Below are 26,771 nucleotides of genomic sequence, written 5' to 3'. Positions count from 1 at the left end.
CCAAATCAGTCAACGAAAATAAGTACTTAGACCATGGTGTAAAATGCACCCTTCATTGGCATGTGTCATCTCTCTTAGAAACTAGTCAAGCTCATGATTCAATGTAAATCCTGATTAAGATGGGGAAAGAGTGCAGCCTTGTTTAAGACCCTAAACGCTTATAATAAGGTCAGAGAAGCCACTGGGTTTGTAGAACTAGCTGATAACTGATCCATAAAGCCTTGGGATGCCTACAAATCCATTCTCCTAATCCCCAATACAAGTTGGGCACTTGTCAAATCACTCGTCTGCCAGTGCTCTAGCTTCTGCTATGGATTCTGCAGTGCACAATCTGTTTCTTTTCCTATCAACGTTAAGACAGATATCCTGTTCATCACTGCTAACATATTCAAGACATTGAATATATAGTTATGTCACTCATGTCCAAATAATTTCTTGTGAAACAGGATCCTTGTAAGAACAAATAACTTTCAACATTTTCATTTCATTAACAGTGGTGCTCTCTTCAGGTTTTCTAAATGGAGGAATATTAACATGTACCAATAAGTCCCTCTCCTCCTCTTCATACAAGTCTCCAATATTTACCAATACCTTGTGCCCATCATCTAGAATATTGCCTACATAACTGCCTTCTTGTATGACACTCAATTGCACTCCTGAACTTGTGTATGTGACAATACCTTGCATATCCTGAATCACCACACTTAGAAAACCACCAATGCACTGTTAAAAAGCATCTTGAATAATACTTTCTATCTAAAGGAAGGAAAAGGTGGCACCAGAAGTCTCTGGTATGGAGTGCATGGATGTTGAATCTTGATCTGTCACAAATCCAAAAGTGTATACAGTGATTTGTATGTTACGCTTCTCGACAAGTTTTCCTTATTGATCCTAGCAACAAGGACTAATAATCCAAAACCCTCTTGGAATTTGACAAAATGGAAACCTGCCTATGGTTTCCCACATTGTAGGTGTCCTTCCCATCCATGAGTAAAATGATACTACAGACAGTCACCGGGTTTAACATTTTCATTTTGTTAATAGTGGTGCTCTCTTCAGGTTTTCTAAATGGAGCAAGCTTAACATGTACCAAGAAGTCCCTCTCCTCCTCTTCATACAAGTCTCCAATATTTACCAATACCTTCTACCCATCATCTAGAATATTGCCTAAATAACTGCCTGCTTGTATGGCACTCAATTGTACTCTTGAACTTGCATATATGGCAATAACCTACATATCCTGAATCACCACACTTAGCAAACCACCAATGCACTATGAAAAGGAATCTTGAATAATAATTTTTGTCTCGATGAAGGAAAAGGTGGCACCAAAAGTCTTTGATATGGAGTGCATGGATGTTGAATCATGATCTGTCACAAATCCAAAAGTGTGTACATGGATCTATATATTACGTTGCTCTACAAGTTTGCCTTATTGATCTTGGCAACAAGGACTGAGAATCCAAAACCCTCCTAGAATTTCACAAAATGGAAACCTGCATGTGGTTTCCCACATTATAGGTGTCCTTCCCATCTGAGAGTAAAATGATACTATAGACAGGGTTCTTCTCATGTTGTTCTTCCAGCAGTTTGGCACCCTTTTTCAATCCTTCAGCAATGTTGGTTCCACCAGTGGACACTAGGCCATTCACTGCTTGCAAATCAAACTGCTGACCCCCCTCAGACATACATTGTAGAGGAAACAAATGCCTAGTAGTTGATGAGAAGAAAATCACTGAAAGGCGGTCCATGGGGCCAAAATTATGAATCACGAAGCCCACAACACACTTCGATAGTGCCAGTTTTGTGCCTGCCATGCTTCCACTAACATCAACAAAAATTACAAGATCAATGGGGGCTCGATCTTTGGGCATATCAGGGGTTTGGGATGGATTTCCAGTATTCCAAGTTCTTTGGATTTGCTGTTGTTTTGCACTAGAGCATGGATCTTTTATATGTACCAGGACACTGAACTTCTCACGAACCTTTGAACATGGAATTCCAGAAAACTCAGGAAACATTTTTAACTGTATAGACGTATTATCAACTTCTCTACCTTGAATCCCTTCACTTCCTTGTGCCAATTTTCCTCTTGAATCCATAGCCTATGAGTTTCATGTTGTTATCTCAATTTCAACCAAAGTAGGTTCATTCCCATTTTTCCCACCTAACCCGTTTTCTCCACTTGACCGATGGTCCAATGGCTCATCATTAGCAAAAATAGCAAGGTCTGTAACAAGTCTTGCAACTTCAGGATGTGGGGGACAAGAAGATGGAAAATAGGGTAAAATTGTAGTCCTACCATCTTTCTTTTGTGGCCAATTCAAAGGAATTATTCATGCTTTGCAACGCATTGGTTTTGAATGAATCCCTTGTAAGGGAACTTATTCGCACTTGGCTCGACAAACTAGACACACCCTATTTCCACGCTTCACATTGGAAGCAATGCAAGAAAAGTGGAAAGTGTGGGAACACTTTGCAGTAAATAAGGCATGTCCATGGCCTGGTTTCATTGCATTAAGTCATATTGCACAAGTTTTCTGCATCATAAAATGTATGCATTAGAGAACCAGATCTATATACACATAACCATGGTTTTACAATTTCTTCAAAAGACCCAATAACCACAGTAGGAAAATCAATCACCTGCTCATAAAATAATGCGTGTGCTCAATCACAACAACCCTCTTATTTTTCAGATCAAGAATAATCATAGATTTATGAATATGAAGAATAATGTTTTATGACCAGGTTAAAGGGAATATTCAGTATCATATTTCCATTTCTATAAATTGCATTCTAATCTGTGGAGCTTTGACTTGCTGTGTCTAGAGAGATTGAATCCACTAGACTACCATCGATAAACAATCAACAGAACATCAACTAGCTATCACATAAAAGAAACCAAAAGACACTTACCGCTCCCACCGGCCGGCTGATGGAAATGGACTGACTACCGGAGATATTCGTGTTATTTCGTCTACACTGGTTTGTACACGAATGCGTGGGTTATACTGAGTACTTGGTGAATTATAAACCGCTGCAAATAAGAAACAAGTTCCATGAGTATAAAATCAACAAATACAAATGAATATTACGAAGTAGCATGAACAGGTATACCCCATCTTTCGGAAAGCAATTGCAATCCCTGAGAAAAGAAATCATGAGCCGCTCAAATCCAAGAAACAATGGATACCGAAACCAGAGAAGAATAAGCGGATTGAAATCTGAAAATGCAAGAATATCCCACCGAAACTGATTTGTGAACTAGGATGAAAAAACCTATTTCAAAACCATTTTTATACAGGAACCCAGGGAGCCATATACACCAAAACAGCGGGCTGAATCCGTCAAAACAGGGAGCCGCCCTCCATTTCAAAATAAATCTAACATCCCATGACCAAATCGACCCTCATCCCATGACCAAATCAACCCTCACAAACCACTCCCGGGACCAAATCGACCCTCACAAACCACTCCAAGACCAGAAAACCCAAACTGTAAATCAAAATGGGGGCGATTTTGATCAAATACCATTCCGCAAATATCAAAATGGGGCTATTTTGATCAAATACGATTCGGTTAGTTTATCTGCCCTGGGCTAAAATAAAAAAATAAATTAATTTTTAAATAAAATATGGGCTAATTATATAAAAAAAAATAATATTATTTTAATTAAAAATTCGCCCCATTAAAATATAAAAAGCCTTAAATTTCGCCAATGGGCTATTATTCACCCCTAAAATTAACCTTGGAAATGACTAAACAACTTGAATCTAACAAACTAACTCAAAATGACGAAGACCTGGACTTAAACTTAAAGCTTGGTGGTATTACATGGCCACCTGTGTTTCTTACAAGACAATATATCCTCAAACTATATCAAAATGCCAATTCAACCATTCAAGAAGATGGCTTCTTGACTGATTCTTCCTATCAGATCTTCTGGTCAACAGTACAAACTGATCACTGGGCAACCAAAAACATAGTTGACCATGATCTCCTTCATCACTAAACACTGCAATAAACACTTTCACAGCTAACTGCAATAGATTGGCCATTGGATCCTAAAAAACATGAAGATTTACCTCTTGCTGAAAGAACAAGGTGTCCTTTTCACCTACTTCTGATCTTTCTTCAAAATGTACTTTAGTGAAAATCTGCTCCTCGTCCCCAAAAAATTCTGAACAAATAGATGAGCAGATCTCTTCTTGGAAAAACATTTCAGTGCATGAAACATATGAAGAAGAATCTGAATGGAAATCCTGAATGTTTTGATCTTCTGCGGTGTAAATGTACTGTAGGTTATCATTATATGATATGATAGCCAGGTTTTCATGTTCCTTATTACATTCATTAATCATAAGAAAAGCAACTTTAGATGATTCTTGAAACTCAAGCATGACATCATCTATCATAAATTCATCCAGAGAAACTTTTTCACCTACTTGAACAAAGGTATCCCCTTGTTGTTCATGAATTGACTGGATTACCTTGGTAGGAAGGCTGTGTTCTAATGAGATGAGGGCAGTTAGGCCTGTAACTCTTATTTCTTCATTTGAGGCAGCCTCAACAATGCAATTCTCTTCTATGAGATCCAGAACAACATGTTTTTCCTCTTCACAATCTATCTCTCGATTTGGTTTATCATCATCATTTTCGGAGATTGGAAAATCATTTTCCTGCATATCCTCATTTATTTCAACCAGATCTGAAATAGGACTTCTTTTTCCATCATTTTCAGCCATATGGAAATCTTTAACCTGCTGATTTTGATCCTGCTGCAAAGTTTCCTCTAAGAGTTTTGTAGGCTGCTGAAACGGATTTTCATACAATGCTTCCATGATTTCGTCGTCCATAAAATTAACATCCTCATAGTATTTTTCAAGCAAGGATAATTTTAGGGGCGAATTTTCGCCCTTTGGCGAAATTAAGGGGTTTTAAATTTTTAGTGGGCGAATATTTTGTATCATAGTACATTTTTACAAATCACCTCAAATAGCCCACCTTATTTTAAAGGAAAGGGTAAAAAAGGTAAATTTAGCCCTTGAAATTAGGACTTACAACCTTCCATTCGCCCATTTTCAAGAATAGGTTTTATTTAAGTGAATCCATTCGCCCATTTTCAAGAATAAGTTTTATTTAAGTGAATCCTATGGGCCAAATACCATATTTATAAAAGAGGTATGGTAAATTAATAAAAATATAAATAAATGAGAGGTATGGTAAATAAATTAAAAAAAAATTATATTTACTCCATAAATCACCTTATATACATGTAACGGTGTAAACAAATAAAAATATAAGTAAAGTGGAGGTATGGTAAATAAATAAAACATCTTTTTATACTTACTCAAACGGTATGGTAAATAAATAAAAATATAAATAAACTAAACGTATCGTAAATAAATAAAACCTCTTTTTATATTTAGTCCATAACCCTCGTTCTATTTATGAAGGCTCAAGAAAGAGGTTTTATTTAAGGGAATCCTATGGGCCAAATACCATATTTGTAAAAGAGGTATGGTAAATTAATAAAAATATAAATAAACGAGAGGTATGGTAAACAAATAAAACATTTTTTTATATTTACTCCATAAGTCACCTTATATTTACGAACACTCAAAAAATGGGTTATATTTAGGTGAAACCTATGGCCAAAATACTATGGGACAAATACCATGGACTAGATTGTTATTAATACCATGCAAAAAACCATTATTAATAAAAATAAAAATGGCACATGGTATTGACCCATGGTATTCACCAAAATGGCACATGGTATTGACCCATGGTATTCACCTGGAATGTAGCCTATTTAAATGGGGGAATTAAACTAGCATGTAGCCTATGCTAAGATTCACTAGGACTTTACAAAGTTTTATTATTTAGTGAAAGACTCGCGAAGATCTTACAAGATTTTATAATTGAGTAAAATATTCGCCATGCCTGGTGAGAGATTCGCCAAAAAATTATATATACATATTATATTATTGATAAAATGGCCTTCCATTTTTCCTATATACCATGGAGATTCGCCCATTTATTATATTTATAAATTTAGGGGGGGTTCTTAAAATTTTCCCTGTTTTCAAGGCTCTTAATAAAACCATAAGCATGCTTGCAACAATCCTAAACTAAATTTAATGATGGATAAGATTCTTTATACTTCTCAAAGAATATTGAATGAAAATCCTTTAAAAAATAAATAGAAGCAGGTGGCAAACTTTCATACCAAGATCGGGCTTCATCTTCCAGGGTAGCCATAAACATTTTCATCAAGCAGTCTTTAGGAAAATTGATCTTTAATCTACGCACATGAATGTGAAATTTCACCAGATGAAGAGCAACGTCATTACCTTCCACATTTCTGAACACAGGCAAATTCTTTGACAAATCTACCTTAGGCATTTTATTTGGAAAACATGGGATGTGATCTTGGATCATGGGAGCGTATCTTCTTGAAATCCAATCCATCTTGAAAATCTTACCGCTACTGATCCCTCTGTAGTGGAGTCACCATGAAGCACCAGTTTTTGGATTCTTCAGTGAAAGGAGTCGCCAGGTGAATGATTTCAGCAGTCTTCTTATGTCTGATCGTTGTTCACCATCAACAATCAGCCCTAAACTTGAGATATGTATTGGGGCAAAACAATCTTCAAGCAAACCATTTTCTTCCCTAGTATGGTCGCCACTATGTTAGCGCTCGAATCTGCCTCAGGCTGAAAGAGGCAAAACTCGAGGCAACATCAAACCAAGCTTAGCCTCGTAGCTAGCCCTACGAGGACAGGAGAGGGCTCTCTCCAGTCAATCTCAATAAAATGAGCAATAGGGTGCGAGATGACTAAAAATGGGTACTGATTTTAGGCTAGTAAATAGATAGGACAAGGGTATTTTGATAAATGACTAGGTTTTCTGGGCACCATGGGATCAAGGGACAACATGAACTGAGAAGTTAAATCAAAGACACAGATTATCTCCTGAGGCAAGATAGGCAAGAGATTTAACATCAAATTCGAAATACTATGGAGAGAGTGAACTGTTGAGAGGTTGACAAGGGCATAGAAGATTAATCCTTGTCAAATAGAAGAAAACATTAAATATGAACACTTTCCAAAGATAGAGCAATAAATTGGATTCTGCCTTTCTCACTTAAAAGTATTCATTTAGAAATGATTATGAAATGAAATGGAAACATAACCAAGCTACATATGAAACAAAGGAAAAGACAAATGTTAACTTTCACACCACAAGGATCTCAGGGGTCAGAGCTGTATCTTTTCATTAAATCCCTGTCAAAAACTGTACAGTGAAGTTTTCCTTCACAACTCTCCCACTGTTTGCCAGAACAGAACCGTTTACGCATAATTTTCATACAATAAATAGACTTTACCATGGGAAAACAAATCGATAAAAAATAAGGAGCTGGAACACCAATCGAAGAAGATAGGAAGAGAGTTGTCCATCTGTGCTGGCGATAGAATAGCATTACATTATTCCATTTGAAATCTCTGATGACCATTTGGAAAGGCGTACACTGTAACTATAGACCCTTTGAATCATAACTAAAGTCCAAAAATAGGAAATCGAATACCATTTCTCTGCTGGGGTAGATATTATTTGTTCTAAATTTGGCTTTTGGACTTTGACCTTTCACCTTCGCTTTCCATTTGAATGAAACCAATTTTTAATAAAACTTGTCTTTAAATAAGATTTCACCTAAACAATCCCAACTGCAATTTACCAAGCTCAACACGTGTTTTCAGTTTGAAGACATTTACTTGTGTCACCACTATTTGATTACCATCGCATTCTGTTCTTTCCAGATATTAGATGTCTTGCGAATGGTTCCATTTCCACTGCAAGGTATATCACATAACATGCGATCAAAAAGTAACTCTGTCATATTTTCTGTATTGGGGCCATTCATTCCTCTCAAGTCTTCCACTACCGTTATCCTCTGAGAAGAGTATTTTCAAAGCTGTTTTAAGACCAAGGATCCAAAGTTTCCCCCACAGCCGACATTTTCCATATCCAACGCAGTCCATTAAATCACTGGTATTTCTTCAATTCCATATCTTTGTATGTTTGGTGTGAGTTTCACTCTTACTACTCCAGCACAATAATCTGCTTGGCAGCTTGTTTACCAGGTTCATCATTCTGGACAAAATATGTACACTGTATTGACACACGCTACTTCCAATCTGAAAAAATCCATAAAGTAATATACTTCAACCACTGTTTCTTCCCAAAAAAGGGGAAAAATAGGCCAGGAAAAGTCGTCCCTCTGTTTTACATATTTGATGTACATTAATCAGCTTCTCGGAGATTTTAATGTCAAAAGGTCGATGCATGCTGTTAGTCTGAGTCGCTTATAGTTCTCTCCCTGAACCACATAGACAGGGCATCTGAGCCTGGATTATCATCTAATGGTGAAACCCCATGGGCTGGGAGAAATCAGGACTGTAGTGCCTCTATTACATCTTCCCAAGGTTTCAACTCAGTTCTATGGTTTTCCAACAATCGTATTATGGTCTCCACGATGTGTTTTTCATCCACACCAATACACACAATCCACAAAAGCAATTGAAGGAAACATGTGAAGCTATGTTTGGAAATTCGTACAAATGGAGTATCTTCTTCTTTCTTGTGGGTAAATTTTGTGAAGCATCATCTGCATCAAAGAGGTTACTGGAGTCTTTGGAAGAATTACGAGCAAATGGACTGAATTTCCAAAGCTTTTTGCTGACAAAAGAGAAGGAGGAAGATGAAGTCTTCTTCTGTTGCTGTTACTGTTGGTTATTGTGGAGATCTCCCATATAATTTTTCATTCTTTCCACTTCTGTCTTTAACTCTTCATTCTGCTTCCACAGAGCAGCAACGTTTGCATCAGTGACAGCCAGAGGTTTTGGGTGATGGGCATTGCTGAGCATCTACTTGCCCATAATGATTCAAATTATCATCGGGATGGGTAGTAATACTGCGAGTTTGGAGTTTATCATAGAACAACACTTGGACTGGTGCGCGGCCAGTCCACCAGGCCAAGACTTCACATATAATTATAGAAGACAGCGCCTTATATCATGTCACAGAATTCACATTCTTTCATAGAGAAATAACTTCAGATCTCATCTTTACTTCTGATTTTTCTTTACAAATTTCTTTGAACGAGTAGTCTTAGATGTGCGTGGATTGATGTGCTTTGATCACAATAGATGCTTCTCTTCATGTTCCTTTACGTTCTTCAAAAAAATTTCGCATTTATCAGAAGTATATAGTTTCATACATTTCGTAATTCACAGAGATATATTGATTCACCATATTTTTCTTTTTTCATATCCTTGTAGCCTTGTCTTCTCAAAAAGCGAGTAATTTTGTTTTCTATGTTCAACCTTCAGGAATGAGTAGCCTTGACCTCAATTTCATATTAGATGTATTTGTGTTGACAACTTTAATTTGAATAAATTGTCTTTACATAAGCGAGTGAATGCTTCTCCACAAGATTTCAAAAGGATAAAACTTGCATCTACAGTAGTTAAGGAGTCCAGATACTTGACTTTTAGTCCAAATGCCAAATATTTCATAATAGAAACAATGTCATAGTAAACTCAAATAATCCATAAGTATGATGCCTTAATAAGCTCAGATGTCACAGACAAGTGTTTCCCTAGTAAGTTCAGATGCCACAAAATAATGTCAAAGATTCAGACTGTTCTTGGTCTTCCTTTCTTGCTTGAGTGAGGGTATTCAAATCTTTCTTTTTCCGTTCTTCGGCATTCTTTATACTTTGTATAGACAACTTAGGATGATATTTGTTTCTTGCTCTAATTGAGGGATGTGTATATATATGGTCTTGTTCAAGTCATTCTTCACTAAGTTTAGAGACCATTCCACAGGATTCCACAAAGATAAACTTGTTACTTGGATGTGTCATAGTGATTCAACTTCAAACTTGTTTCCTTGATGCTTCATTCTTTCATTGGGATCTATTACTTAGATGGCGCTCTCGCCTTTACCATAGCTTTGATACCATGTCGAGAAACCAAGCTTAGAGTAGATTAGGTTCCAAGGAAAAGAGTAGATTGGGCTTCCTGCAGGAAGGTACCGTACCAAGACCTGCACTCCTGAACATAATGCTCCAAACTTCCAGGCAAACTATAATGAATCGCAGCTTTCCACGTCACTCTTGTCAAAGCCCATACCAAACGCTACAGTTGCAACCACCACACGAAGCTTATTATAGCAAAACATGTCCTGAGTTTTCCTTGGTACTTGAACAACTGTCCCCTTCTAACTTTTTTGCAGAGTACTCGGTTCAGCTCCTGCTCATCCTGTTGCATAAAAAAAAAAATTCATATGTGCCTCAATCCGAATGATTTAGTCAAGTCCTTTGTTGAAACGCTGGCGTTAATGCGCTGGATTTATAAAACAAGTTCTGTAGAGCCAACGAAATATTGTTTGAGGGCATATCATTCTCAGTTGTGGGCATGTGATAGTCAGCATTTCTGAAGTGAGGAATATGAAACGATATCTGAAACAAAGAATTCATGTAGCATTTCGCCCCTTGTTTCTTCAGCACAACAAAACCCGCCTTCTTTTATGAATCATACACCCCATAATCAGGTATCCTTCATGTGTTGGCTCCTACTATACTAACTAACATGTTTGTGCTGGTTCTATTGTATCAGTGACCCCGAATCCATTTTTATGCAAATCCTTTCAGAAAATACACAACTGCTTTAGAATCCTGGTGAATGATTTTGTCTGGCTCTTGGAGAAGAATTGAGCCACTGAAAATTGAATTTTTGATGTATGGATGATAAATTTCGGCCTTGGGGCTCTGTGCGCCGTGCGCACTCCCAGTGCGCCGCTCTTGGTGAGTGCGTCACACCAGTGCAAAAAATGCACTGTGGAGGAGCGCCCAATGCATCGCGCGGCCCATGTGCACTGCGCCAGTCATCCTATGCGTCGCGCCCAGTCTTCAACACACAGTTCCAGCTTTAACCTACAAATTTCGCCCTCCCACAATTGCAATCGACTTGTCTGATGTTTTCTTGAATGTGCATGATATTTGAATGGTGACAAATAATTATAAAAAGTCATGGTGAAAATTATTTATAATGTTTCTCAAGCATTACACATCCTGCTTCACCCAAAGTCACAGGTACAAACTTAAGGCGAGGCAATCTCAGAGCCATACCAAGAAGTATACTTGCAAGAGATGGTGTCTCTGTCTAGGTCTATTCGACAATTGCCCGAACATATAGCAGAAGCATGACAACAATATGTAGTATTTCACCTCTCTGGTTGAGGAAGCTTTGCTAAGCACACAACATAATCTGTCATTATAAGCAGTTCATCTTCTCTCTTTCTTTCAGCATCTACTAAGATTGGCAACTCTCTTCTTGTAGCACTTATGTATCAATAATAATGTATGTGCAGTGCTGGCTGCTTAATCTTTATGGTTCTCTCATCAATGCGGCCATAATACCTTGAAATTCTGAGCATGAATAAATCTGGAACAGGTTCCTTATTTACATGTCCTTGGAACTACAAACGACAACCATCATATATTTAATCTCAATTGTTGTTGGCCCTCAACTCTGGACATTATGACTTCGCTATCAGCTGATGGTGGTAGCAAATCTTCTTGGAACTGGTCCCCAGAATGATAAATAACCTAACTCTCCTATTGTTTGGCAAAAAACAACATATTCGGCCCTCCTGTAGGCTGATTAGACTCCTCCCCTTTGCACTGTCATAACAAAATTGGATCTAGAAATTACAGTGCAAGATTATTATGCAAATAGAACAAATTATACTACAGATGTGTTTTAACTTCCATTCAGATTTTGGCTTGAAATGATGACTTTTCGTGGTTAATTTTCTACAGGGATAGGGGTTGCTGAACCTAGCAAGATGGGCAGGGCTGCCTGAAGAACTGTAAAACCTTATCAATCATGCATTAAATGAACTTAATAATTTCTTCTTTAAAACAGAGTTTTAAAGAAGAAATGTCCTTCATCATTATTAATAATGTGAATTTTGAAGTGAAACCTTATTGAAACTCCCTTTGGCCTGCAGGCATTAGTGAACACTTCTGGAGACAAAACCCTGGACTCAAGAGTTAAAATGACTCTTTTTTACCAAAATGGCATTTGATGACTGCAATTGATGAGAAATGAACCTTGGTGAATTTGACTCTGACATGGGACTGACAAGACTGAGTCTAACACCTTCTTCCATGGTGAATAAGCTCTTCTTTGGGTTGAGTGAGATGCCAATTTTTCTGCATTTCTGAAAAAAAAAAAATTCTCAAATGATGTAAATGATCTTCATCATATTTTGAAAACATTGTAAGATCATCTAAGTATATAACTAGAAATACATCTTTTTTCATTGGCGAAATCTATGTCCATAACTCGCTGAAAAGTAGCTCCTGTATTCTTTAATCCAAAAGGAATCTTGGAGTACATGAATGTACCCCATGGTGGTTTGAAGGTTTTTTTCTGTTAATCATCTTTTTGCACTAGAATTTGATCATACTTGGAATATCCATCTAAAAATGACATTCTAGAAGACCCAACTACCCTCTGAAGTATATCATCCATATTTGGCAAGGGATAATTATCTTTTTGGGACAATTTGTTCAAATTTCTGAAATCAATGCAAAGGCGAATCTCCTCAGTCTTTTTTCTTACTGGAACTAGGTTAGAAATTCATTCAGAAAATTGAATGGGAACTATGATACTAGACTTATAAAGCCTATTTAACTCTTTTTCAATTGATGGCAGCAGCTTAGGATTAATCCTTCTCAATTTTTGGTGAAATGGCTTTTAATCAAGCTTGATGGGAATGGTATGCTGAATGATACTCTTTTCATAAACCTTCATATCTGAATAGTCCCAAAGAAATACATCGAAAAATTCTATCATTAAGGCTATGTACTGACTTTTTATTTCAGGAGATAAGGACTTTGATATTTTGATCATCTTGGGCTTGTCAGTTGCGCCAATGTTTACATCTTCAACACCTTTTTCTATGGGAACCATGGTGGGCTTTTTGGCAGCATCTTCACAATCAAACAACTCTTCCAAAGGTACCAAGCCTCTTGGAATGTTGTTTTACTTTAGCTGCAATATTTCAATCTCAGTTGATTGAATGTCTGGATCATTCATATTCGATGTATCATCAATGCGAGAATTTTGAAATTATCCTTCTAATTGCATAAAATTGTCGATCTCCTTATCGTCCCAAAAGACTCGCCAAAAATCATATTACTAGGGAAAGCTAGGTAGTGTTTGACATGGATAGAATATTTTTTATTACAGTGAATAGGAAACTTCACCATACCGGCTGCAGTAGCAAGAGATTCAGCTATCACATTCTGAGTTATAGGAATAAGAGACAAAGTATATTCTGTAAAAGTTTTGAGGATTTCAAGTATAGCATTTGCGATAAGCTCTCATTCTTGGATTCTTGGCATGGTATTCCCCTTTGACTTGTTTGATTACTAACTTGGAGTCGCCATAAATAGAAATTTTATTTTCTCCCAACGTCTTCAGAATTTTGAGGTTAGCAATCAATGCCTCATACTCCGCCTCATTGTTTGAGAATTCAAAAGCTAACTTGTAAGAACTCATTCTTACATTAAGAGGAATTTTGCATGATTGATGTAAGGGGCCATGAATCCAAACACCAATCCCATCTCCTTCTCTTCCCACTACACCATCAAACTCCATAATCCAAAGACCATTTTCTTCATCCAGAAAAAGGATTTCTGAAGGCTGGACTACCTGATATTTTGGAGGATGGTTGGTTGTCTCAAGACACTCTATTTTTTGTACTATCTCGGCAATCTCTTCAAAAGAGGGTTTTTTGGATGCAAACACTCATCCTTCATTTCTTTCCCTTCATCTGTAATAACTTTCTGCATGTTGTTTATAACCCTTGGAACTTCTGAAATTTCTACCAGTTGACTTTCATCATCAACATAATTCATATCATTATATAAGATGAAAGAATCAAGGTGAGTATGGACATCATGTATAGGATGATTGATGGGCATTTCCTTACTGTTGATCATGAATTTCATCTTCTTTTCCCGATAGAGTTTCTGGAGCTGACCAAATACAGGGATAGTGGCATATGAAAAATCAAGTTGTAGAGTGCCTTTTAGTTTTGCTCCCCAAGACCTTGAAAGCAACATGCCAAACCTAAGAGGAATATCAGCAACCACTACATCCATAATCACATTCTTGGCTGGAATTTGGTCCAAGGACACTACCAAGTCTTTAATGAGGCCAAGACATTTCACTCTACCCGATTCAAAAGAATAAAGGTCATGATAAGGTCGGGTGATACTTGGTCCTAGTTTTTCCATGATGACTTTAGGCATAAGATTATGTGAGGCACTAGAATCTAGCATGGCGTTATGGAGGATAAAGTCATGAAGTTTGAGACTAAGATAAAAAAGAGGGATTTCACTATCTTTGATAGTTCCTTTCAAGGCTAGACCAAAAAGGACTGTTGGCTCATCATCAACCACATTAACTGTATCTGACATCTGGTCAACCTTAAGAATTTTTGCAATCTAAAATTTATATTTATCATTCCTCACTAATTTAGTGAGAGGAATATAAAATTTCAACTTAGAAATTTCATTTTCCAAACTAAAAAGATTAGATTGATTTTCTACCTCCTTTGCAATGATATCTTTCTTTTCAGCTGCCCTTTAGCTTGAGATTCCTTCTTGTGACTTTCACTTTGAAACTCCTTGTCCTTTCTCACATTTCTGGTAGATGCCTCATTTGTTTTATCCTAGCTCAATATACCAACTTCTTTTTCTTTATTCTAATTCGGAGGAACTGCATCTTTTCTTGGTGTGTCTTTCTACAGATTTTGCCTCTTCTACTTCAATGAAATAGGTACATTTTTGTTCCTCAAGTTGTATTTCTTTCGCAAATGACCAAGAGTATTCTGATATCCTCTTTGGTATTCTTCAATTTGAATGGCCCATATATCGTCACTTGCAAGTACAAGTTGCTAATCAATGGGTATGAAAGAATCTTCAGAAAACTAATCTTTTTCTGTCAAAAAGGTAGGCAGCTTATCTTCTTCGAAGAAGTGATTTTCTTCCACAATATCTTCTTCATCTTCTTCCTAGCATTCAGTATAATTTTCTTGAAAAGGTGCTCTTACTTGTCCTTGAGGATCTTGATTTCGCTGCTCTTTCTGTCTATTTCTAAACTTCTGTTGTTGCTGGCCACAAAAGTTTGGATTCCTCATTAAATACTATGCTTGTCTATCAGTTATGGATATTCTATCCATCATTCTCTCCATGGTTTTGATCAGGTTGTCAAGCTTTACATCTGAATACGATGAAGCTTCTTCTTTAAACACAACTTTCTTCTCAATCCTCTCAAGCTTTGACTTAGACTTCTTGATAAGAAGATTGGCTTCAACACTCACTGAATTTCACTGCATTTCTTCAAGAGTAGTAGGGTCTCTCTCTCTTAGCTAATGTTCCATGTCTAGCTCAGAGGCATTGAGATAATGGAGAAGCGCTAGACTAGGTGGAGGCTTAATATCATCAGGAATAGAATTGTATACCAAATTAAATCTTGTTGTAAATTCTTGAATTGTCTCATTTGCATTTCTTTTCATTGAGTTATACTCAGCCAATATTTGCAATGGATTTTTCTTCTCTTGCCAACAAGCTAGGAACAACTCAATCAACTTTTGTGAGTTATTGATAGAATTACAAGCTAGGTTGTGAAAGCACTTCTTCAAATCCCCTGAAAATCTCTGAGCTATGATTCTCATCTTAGCATCACCATTATTAATTTCTTCTAGGTTAATAAAATCTATCAATTTATCAACATGATGTTGAGTTGCGATTTTTGAAATCCCATCAAATATAGGAAGTCTTTGACCATAGTTATGAGGTAAAGAAGCAAGTTGAGCAGGTAGTATGAGGGGCGCAAATCATGCCATGACTGTTGGAGGTGGTGGGAGTACTACAATGGGTTGTGTAGGTAAGGATGATGATACTAATGGAGGTGGTGGGAGAAAGGATGAGGTGGCTAAGGTACTTGGAGATGTAGTGGATGTATTTGGGTTTAGTGGAGGAGGAGACAACAGATAAGTATTCAAGTTGATATTGAATGTACGCTTTTCAGTAGTAATTTGGAGCTGGTCAACAAGACTTTGAAGTTTGTCAAAATTCAACCACAACTCGTGATCAACTCTAGGAGATAGAGATTCGGAAGAATGAGAATGAGATTCAATTTGAATAGGTTTAGATATTACTTTATAAATGCAAGATTCAGATTTTGACCTTGAAAGGGAATACTCTAACTAAGTATCAAAATGAAGCTACTCAAAGGCAAATAAATTTCTAGGTAGAGAGGTTGTTCTTTTAACTTTTTGAACTGCACTTTTAGTGATAGGTAATTTAAGTTTTTTGAGAATTTTTTCAGGATCTTAAACAATAAAAGGTGGATTTGGGTCAAGATTTGACCTGGTATATATTTTAGAAGCCATAATTTTGTCTCACCTTAAGATTTGATGAACTTTGTAAAATCAGCCTATGTTTGGATACTAGAAATTGTCAACTACAGAACCAGTTCTCTTGAAAGCTCTAAGAAATCTCATAGGAATGATTTATCAGTCGTTCCTCGGTAACAGTGCCAAAAATGTTATCCCTTACAATTCCCTAGGCTAAGGAGGAGATCGAGAAGGGTAACCTCGAACTACTTTCGGCTTAGTAGCTAGCCCTACTGAGCCAAAGAGGGATCTCTCAAAGTTTTTTCCAATGAATAGCTTTAAATAACCAACTTTTTAGGCTAGATATACATATTTGTTTGTGTGTTGATGAATTTGAGATTTTAGGGTTTGTTGGACTAGGGTTTAGAGCCAGTGATTAGGTCTAGGCTTTAGGAAGGCAGAGACAAATATAGAAAAGAGCTAGATATCAGAAGGCCATGGTGTACTTGGAATATTGTCAATGTAGTATAGAATAGAAAGTTTTGAAGAGACTAATGAGCATATGCAAGTATGATTTCATTAACTTTTAGAAGAAATAAACACAAGCATGAAAACCATATAAACAGAGCTTGAAATCAAGAATATTGTCTATTTAACTGCAAGGTAATCCATAGAAAGAATAAAAAACATGTGGAGTAATATTATTTAACCATTAAAAAAAATTGATAGAAAGAAGAACAAACACCATGCACTCACTAGACTAGAGTTTCTTAAAAATAGTTGCAACTGCCTCTGTATTAGTTGAAGAAAACATAAACATGCCAACCTCCTACACAAAATTCCAACCCTTCTCTCTAAAATAGAAATGACACAGATAGACTTAGTTATCCAACTTCCCCACCTTCAGGAATCAAATTCCTAGGTGGTGGAACTGACTCCAAGATTCTCTCAAACAACAGGTGAGAGTGAGAAGGTAAAACTCAAACACTTCTTGAAGACTTTGTTTAGGAGTTTGCTTCCTCAATGAGGCCTATTAAACATCAATAACAACCTATCATGTAAATTTATTCATGATTACATCATCTAAACTCGAAATAATTTCCATTACATTAATATTTTTTACTTTGACCAAGTCAAACTGAAAGTTAGAAAATTTACATAGTGAAATTTACAATAAAAAACACAAGAAATTGCAGAAGCACAATGTCGACTTTGAGCCCAATTTAAGGTGCCTTTCTGAAGTCCAAATGAATATATGAGAGAATGGTCAACTATCCTTTCAATTCTAGTTTCCAGAACACCCCGAATTTTTGAAAAGTCACCATGGGAAGGCCTTCCAAAATCAAATCTCCCAAGGTCACTCCAGGAGTGCAGCACCTGTCAAAAAGAGGTCTACAGAGTCGATTTTTGGCCACTTTTTTTTTATTTTTCTCAAAATTTAGGCCTCTTATGGAAAATATGAATAAATGGATTTTGAGAGGAGGCCAAGGGATTTCCAAAAATGTAAACTTTTCTTGAATTTAGTGCCTACGGAGGATTTTTCTGTTAATTTTCTACATAAGGCACCAAAATTTGCAAAAAACCAAAAATGATCAAAATTTCCTCAAAATTGGTCAAGAGCTATAAAATGAGGCATGTTAAGCCCTCATGGATGCTTCAACAAGAATCTCCAAGTTTCCTTTATCATTTTGGTCCTTTTGGGCTTCTTTGAGTTTGTTTTCAAGCTGCTTGACCTTGACATTACAAATCATGTTCTGAGCCTGGTAATGGTGTGCCATGTGCCTTAGCAGTTGATTGTCTCTATTATCTTTGTCTAGAAGCTTCTCCAAATGGTCATTGACCCTGTTTAACCAGTACTCTTTGTCTTGATTGACCTTTAAATCAATTCTATCCTCTAGGTCTAGCTCCTCATTCAATAAGATGTGTTTTTCTTCTTCCTCTAATTCCTTCTTAAGACCTTTAGTTCTTGGCCTCTTTCTCTTACCTTTTCCTTATGTTCCTTTAGGCTCATTTGTCTCCATGACTTATTTTCCCTTGTCGGCTTGGTACAATAGTTTGGTTTTCTCTTACTCCATGATCAATTGTTTTCCCTTCAATTGACTATTTTCCTATTATAGGAATGAGATGATGAACCTTGCTCTACCATGTTGACTGTGAGTTCCTTGATCTAATAATATTTGTCTCTGATCATCCACTGCATGCTTGAAACCTCCTTTTTTGCCTCTAGGTCAACCAAATCAAACTCATGCTCAACCAAGTGCTTATCCTACACTGATGATCCCTGTTTTGCTGATGTAGAAGGCTTGGCCCCTTTCTCACCATGAGAAGCAAACACAAGCTTATGTCCTCTTTTGTACATCCGTATCACCTTAGGTTTAGGTGCTTTAGGTATTTCCACTGATTTGCTAGAAGACCTAATTTCCATTTGTTGTGTTGGCATGCTAGAAGTTTGAGCTGCCACATTGGATTCATGTCATTTCAGAGCTATCTCTAAGAAAGATTCCCATGTCATATTCTTCTCTACAAGTTGATGAAGGACTATAGTATTGATCAGACTATGATAAAATAGACCAGGATAGTGTTCTTTGTTCTTCATATGTATCCTCTCTGACATCTTGGTAAGGATCCTACATAGATAGTTGCACATATTGAGTGGTTTCTGAGTTGTAAAGTGTATTAGAAGCCGAATGTGATAGGCATATAGTTTAGAGAATCTTCCTTCACATGTGAATAATTTCATGACAACTTTCTTCAAGGGAGCATACTTCTCTAACAGGTACCTGAAAGGTATGATATGAGCATTTTTTTCCCTATATGGTGTTTCCAAGATAGGTCTATAATGTTCAAGATATAAGTTCATACCCTTGAACCAATATTCATCATGATATGGTAGCCTTGTAGCAAGTGAAATAGAGACCACTTAAAATGTGAAGTCAACACCAACAATAATGACACTTTCCCCTTTCAAATGAGTAGCAACTCAATCTATCAACTACTCATGGAAACCCACTTCACACACCCTTTTTCAAAAAATCTAAGCAATTCACATCTTCAAATCATTGTTTGATAAAGGGGGATGAATTGATCTCATTGCAGTTTAAGGGTTCATATCTGAGAATTTTTCCTCCCTTGTGATTTTTCTTCCTCTCTGGTGAAGAGTCTCCTTCCATGGTGACAGAAATTCTAGCAGTAGGAAAATGAGAAAAAATAGTGAGGGATGAGTGAAAAATGAAATGAAGGGTAGGTGGAGTTGAAAAATGGCAAGGGAAATTTTTAGGAGGTGAATATGAACTATGAACATCTTATGAAGATGAAAGGAAATGAAATGAAGGAATGATGTATTTTTGGAAGGGGAAAAACAAGGTTTCTAGGAAAATTGTCCAAATCCCATAGGAATGAGATAGGGTTTCATTTTTTGTGAAGTAATTTAATGTTTTAAAGTTGGTTCAGTGGTTCATGTAGCATATTAAACATATGTAGAGGTGTAGGATGAGGTTTTACATGTTTAAAGTCATGAAAACTAAATGACCATCATCAACCTTATCATCATTTCATGGAAAACTCATTAGAAACCCTAATGAAGAAAATCTTAGTTTTGAATTCATCTTGCAAACTAAAAAGTATAGTAAGATAGTATACTTACTTTTAAATGAGTCTAATATTGCAAGAAAAAGGATGTCCAAGCTTAAAAATTTGATTTGGGTGAGTTTCAGGCGATTTTGAGCTGCTCTGGCCCAAGCGCAACGTAGTCTCTAGAAGCATAGCACCCGAGTGCAGTACAGTGTCTGGGAGCATAGCGTTGGCATCCCAAGCGCAGTTCGGTGTCTGGGAGCACAGCACCAGACATTTTTTGCTAATTTTTCCTAGGAAATCAAGTTTTTCTCACCAATGGAATGGAGAGCTCGATGCACAATGAGGAATGAGAGGCAAATAAGATGAGTTTGGGGATTTTTGGTTTATATAGGCAAATTAATTTCCTTTTTGAAAATAAATGGGACCCACAAACCTTTGAAAAATTGATTTTTCACTTTTTAAAACAGAGTCACATTAGAAGGCTGAAACCTGGGCTGTATTTTCACTTTTTGAACACTGTAACTTCTTCTTCTAGAGCCTTTCAAACTAAAATCATGAAGAACTTGTGAAAACTCAACAAGTTAATGTCGAAGAGTTTCTTATCATGCTTCATTCACTACTGGATTTACACATGGTAATGATGGAGCCTGGAAACCCTAGTGACCTAATGAAAAACCTGAAACTAAATGGAATGATGATGATGACTGATATGAGGAGAACTTGCTTTTATTATGATAGTTTCATCTGAATGAGATAGGTAACTAGCATAAGTAGCTTTTCCAAAAGACTGAACTCATTCCTAGACCAACTAACCAGTAACCATATTTTACTCTATAAACCTAATGACATGGTAAAATTTGATTTTGAGACTCCTAACAAGCTTAGTAAAAGCACATTTGATCATTGGTGACAGGAAAACAAGACTGACACTAGCAGGAGCCTTGGTTGGAACAAATGTTGTGGAGCCCTGGAAGGCTTAGGTAGGGACTAATCTAGTGATGGTTTGTGATGTCTGACCATGAGGTGGAATCGTTGTTTGATGGGTTGAGTTGGTTTGGCCTCTGGAAGCCCTGGATGGTTTTGATTGGTGTTTTTTATGAGATTCGACATTCATTCTTGGAATATGGCACAGGGTTGACTAGCTGAAGAGAGATTTTTCTGAGCCATGTCTATGTTCAGGTGGTTTGTGGAAGTCTTGAACCTGTTTGGCCTTTGCATCATTAATATGAGGTTATTTATCCTTTTTATTTCATGAATATTGTACTAGTTTATATGTGCATTATATGGTTGTTGTTTCCTTGGTATTTATGTTGTTGTTATGTTGGTTATGAACATGTATTATGATTATGGCTATGTATGGCTCTCATCATGTTTACTTGTAAATTAATGGACAATGTATATATGGCCTAATAGATGAAATTTCAGCTAATGTGTTGAGGCATCAATGCTTCTTAGCAATTCTCAGATAAGTATGAGACCCTTATGCTCATTTTTGTTGTTAAGAATAGTAGCTTTCATATTTGTGACGTGTTTGACAAAATTCCTATCACGACTAGTACGCATCTAGTCTATACCTTGTTAATGTCTTTGCAAATGTATTATTGTTCCATTATGATAATTCATTTATGAACCTGTCATTGATTTTTGGGCAGTGACCTGCACTCTAGGCCTGAAAAGTGGTACAAATCCCGAAGTCTTAGGCACAGTTCTAAGGAGAAAATTCCCCAGGTGCATGCATACCCATGTTGTGGGAGCGTCTAGAGCCTCCTGGGCACATGATTTTCCATATCAAGGGAGTGTATGATGGTTTAATGGTCTAAAAACGCGGTGGGACCCAGGGGTTAGTTACCTAAATGGTTGGGATGGCTCCTAGGAGTTATGTTGTTGATGTGAAAGGTTAGTAAGGTGTGTTTCCATCAGTTCCACTTTGTTAACTAACACATAGGGAGTCAAATCATATCATAATAACTTCTCCTCACATGTTTACCTCGGTTGGCTGGTTACTTGGGTAGATATGGCAGGAGGGTGTTACATATTTCCATGTAAATATCTTTTGTTCAAGATTTATGTGATTGGTGCATTATTTGTTTGCTAAATGTGTTTAATTAGGTGAATAAGCATTTAAAAATTATAAAATACCTATTGACCTCCCCCCCTAGTATTTTTGTGGTTTCCAACAATTGGTATCAAAGAATCTTCATTTAGTGGCAGCTTAGAAACTATAAGGTATATCCAAGACATGGCCAACTAGGATGGAAATTTCACCAACAAAGGTCCTATATTCATTGGAACGAATTATGCATTTTGGAAGGTAAGAATGAGAACTTACATAATGTATCTGTTAGCGCTTGAAATTTCACCTCAAGCTGAGAAAGGTAAACCTCAAGGCAACATCAAACCACTTAGCCTCGTAGCTAGCCCTATGGGGCAGGAGAGGGCTCTCTCCGGTCTATCTCGATAAAGATCTTCAATGGGCGAGATAACCACTAGGGTAACACTGATTTTAGGCTAGTAAACTGATCAAAGGGTTGATTTGGGATTTTTTAGGGTTTTTGGTGGCAAATTGAGGAGGTAGAAATTTTGGGTGCGGGGATTGGACACAGTTTCTGCCTTGCAAAATGCTGATCTATATAATATGTTAGTGCTTGAAATTTCACCTCAGGCTGAGAAAGGTAAACCTCAAGGCAACATCAAACCACTTAGCCTCGTAGCTAGCCCTACGGGGCAGGAGAGGGCTCTCTTCGGTCTATCTCAATAAAGATCTTCAATGGGTGAGATAACCACTAGGGTAACACTGATTTTAGGCTAGTAAACTGATCAAAGGGTTCATTTGGGATTTTTTAGGGTTTTTGGTGAAAAATTGAGGAAATGGCAATTTTGGGTGCGGGGATTGGACACAGTTTCTGCAGGGGGTTCTTTGGGGCGAGGTAGGAGACAGTATTGATGCCTTTGATTGAGGTGGATGATTAAGAATGACAGATGAGGAGTTAAGGAGAGCAAACAATAACTTTGAATTCTCCTTAAACAGTAGAAAACATTGAAATTAAACAAACTTAAAAGCAGAGCATGACAGTCATGAGTTCTACTTTAACACTTCATTTGCTTAATGTGCAGAAGGAAAAGAAAGGAAATGATTCACATAAAACTCTTACAAGTACATAGAGAAACACACCATCAATACATGTAACCACAAGAATCCCAAAAAGGAATGCAAAACCCTGGTCTTCCTTAGCCAAAAATTGCAGAGATACAGTGAATAATACAATGATAGCTTCTCCCTCAAAAGTCCAACCATGAAAATGAGCAAGAGAGTACATAATATAGATCATCCAACATATTTCCCTGCCTCTAGGGGTCAAGCTCATCATTCTAGGAGCTGTTTCAACCAATTCTAAACTGAGCACTAAAATCTAGGCAGTCAAAACAACTTGCCTCTATAAGCTAGGAAACCAATTCATTCATTAAATGTTTGCTATTTCATGAATGAATCTTCTAGAATAGGTAAATAAGTGTCATGTCAAAATAAAAATACATTAGTTACATCAAAGAGGGTGAAAAATCCCATCAAAAGTCAAAACTAGTAAAAGCTGGGCGAATCCATGAGCTGTAAGTGAAAAATTGTGAAAATTGCCTGATGGGTCGCGCGCCTTTGAGAGCACTTTTGGGGCACTTCCAGGTGTCCAAATGAAACAAGAGTAGGCTTTTTGGAAAGTTCTGTGAGTCTACTTTCCAACCCAACTAGAATTTCTGAATTTGGTTGTCATTTGCCCCTCCAAAATTGCAATCTCCCAAGACTGCTTTCTGTGTGTCAAAAATGTGGCAGAAAGTCATTTTTTGCTTGTTTTTTGACTTTCTGGAGGCCCAAAACTTCATAAAATCTCTTGGAAATGGGTGAGCATGTGTAAATTTTCATGAAAAATCTAGAAATTCTGAGTTTTCCCGGAACGGAGTTGCCAAATGAAAGGGTCGCGCGGGGGGTGAGACCTGTCAAGCGAAAAAACCTGTTTATGGCACAAAAAAATCACAAATGAAAAAATTTTCTCCAAATTTCTTGAAATTTGGGCTGGGAGTCCCCAATCAAGTACCATGCTCAGTCAAAGAGGTTTTGACCAAAATTTGGAGTGGATCAGACCTCTTCCGTCGTTTTAGTGCCTTGGCCAACCTCCTTGGATCCGGCGATTGTAATTTTGACATTTCTCTAAAACCATGACACCTGTGCAAAAAGTGAAGGAGGTTTTTCTTCTTTGGCATGTTGTGGACAAAAACCTCTCTCAGTTTTGAAAAATTCATCTTTTATTGCTCTGAAACATCATTTGAGTGAAACTTGCCCCGATGTGTGAAACAAGGAATTTTGTCGAAATGGAGCGAAATGAAGGGGATAGGGGGCTTCTAAATTCTTGGGGAAATTTTTGGGAGTGGGGAGGGATGTTAGGAAGTAGGGGAAAGTGGAATCCCATAGATTGAGCGAGGGGAAGGGGTCCAAAAGGGCAAAACACAGGCCAAACCTAGAAAATTGCCAGGTTGTAGCTAGAAACTAGGGTTTGTGCAAAAATGAGGAATTTGGGGGATCTCAGTGATGGGAAGCATTTGATAAGGTACTTTAAGGATAGGGGAAGGTGTATGAACATCTGGATACAAGTTTTGCTAATGATTTGATCGTCCAAGAGAAATTGGCTTTAAAACCCTAGGAGAGGGAAATGACCTTGCCTGGGCGCAACTGAAGCATGAACAAGATGTAAAATGACTCATTAGATACTGACATGATAATGACAACCCCTTTGAATGATGATAGACTCAGCTGAATAATGACATGGACCGACATTTTGACAACTTTAGAAGGAGTTAAAGCAAACCCTAGATCCTAATGCCTAGTGACTAAATTTTGCTTGAAAACTCTTTGAAATGACCAAATTTGACCTTGACACTTCAAAATCACTTTGTAAGAGCATGTTTGATCACTGAAGGAAGGCTAGAAATACTGACACTAACATTGGCTCCAATGGGGATGGTAGCTCCTCGGAGGTGCCAAGAACGACAGATCTCTGGAAGAGCTAGACAGTGCCTTCATCCATTGGGCAATGGAGTCAAAAACTCAAGCTGAAATGCATGACTGAAAAATGATGACTTGACAACACAAATTGACTCTCACTCAACTAAAAACTGACTCAATACTTAAACACAACCGACAAACTGAAAAGGATGCTCAAAGTGGAGCTTATTCATCACAACCTACCCTAACAGTTTCATTCATCACCTGATCAAGTGAAATGAAACAACCAATGCAACCAAGTAAGTATCCTGTTTGCTGTTTGAAGCCTCCGCAAGTGCTCACTTAAGAACAACAAAAGAGAACTACTGAAAGGCAACTCCCATGGCAATTTGGAAATAGATCCGTTGGATGATATGAATTCTCTATCCGCCTCCAAAAAAACTGCATAAGGATCTTGAAATTTATGCACACTGGAACTTAGCTCATCCAATGGATTACTTCTCGCTTCCTCCTACCATGAATGAAAACTTTGATCTGAGCCTTGTGACGAGACCTCTGCTGAAAATGACAAAGAAACCGGCTGCCAGATCAAGTTCATATCAGCACATGTTTCAGGCTCACATATAGACAATGGAGAAAAATTTTGACTGCAAACCTCATCCAAAACATCAGCTATTGGATCATGAAAAACTTGAAAAGACTGCTGCAATGTATCCATTGAAAATGTATGACATCCTTCTAGCTGTTCATCTTTTTCTTGAGAGATTTTACGAAGATTCTGCCTTATAAACTGAAATGCTTCGAAACAAAAGGGCATAGAATCTTCCTGCATCATCAAATCATGTATTTCAGCTGCCATACCTTCATCTGTAATCTACCCTTCAAGTTCATTTGGTGGCTGCAAATCTGATGCTACAGGCTGCTCAAGAATTTTGTTATCTGTCTCATCCTCAACATTAACACTGAGAGATTGCTGATTTGTTATAGGTTGTTCATTTGAAGATTTACTATGCAATCTACCCTTCAAAAACTGAAATGATTCAAAACAGAATGGTATGGAGTCACCTTGAATCATTAAATCATGTGTGTGCACTTCCAAGTCTTCGGCTGCAACTTGACAATCAATGGCATTTGGGGGTTGCAGATCTGAATATGAGAAGTCTTGAACAAAATTTTCATTGCTCGCAAGATGATTCAAATCAAGACTTGTTGACATTTGATTTCTGATAGCATGGTAGTTATCTCTGATGAACTGAAATGAATCAAAACAAAAAGGCAAATATCCTTCACTTACTTCAAACTTTGATGCACTTTCCTCAGCAATGTCATAGCTGATATGTGATGGCTGAACATTGTATTCAAGCTGCTGAAAATGAACTTTTTCCTCCCACAAACTAGCTGCTTGTTTGATTGCAAGATTAGCTTTTGTTTGGAGAACATAATTATCGTCATACTGATCAAACTGAGGCAAATCATCACTATAAAACATATCATCAAGCATGCAGGTCATATCAACAGTGCTTTCTTCGCCAAGGTGATCTACAAAACAATCATTATCAGATATATGACAACTAGGATAAGAAAGAAAATGTTTTGGATCAGCAACTTGTTCTTCTTCAATCAGCGAGCCATGAGCTTGAACATCATAAGCATTCCTTGTGTTGATCTTGTCCATCATCGTTTCCACTGCACTTACCAAAATGTCAAGTTTCACCTCTAG

At 37.2% G+C, this 26,771-nt stretch overlaps 1 pseudogene; it reads right to left on the bottom strand.

Annotated features, from left to right (window-relative positions):
* Positions 1–230: 230 nt before the first annotated feature.
* Positions 231–26,771, bottom strand: part of LOC149228629 (E3 ubiquitin-protein ligase WAV3-like) — a 105,461-nt pseudogene continuing 78,920 nt past the window's right edge.

Source organism: Pinus tabuliformis, chromosome J, assembly GCF_031772625.1.
Source record: "Pinus tabuliformis cultivar Carrire ecotype Pingquan chromosome J, CPIR1, whole genome shotgun sequence".
NCBI lineage: Eukaryota > Viridiplantae > Streptophyta > Pinopsida > Pinales > Pinaceae > Pinus > Pinus tabuliformis.
This window is presented reverse-complemented; position numbering and strand designations above follow the sequence as displayed.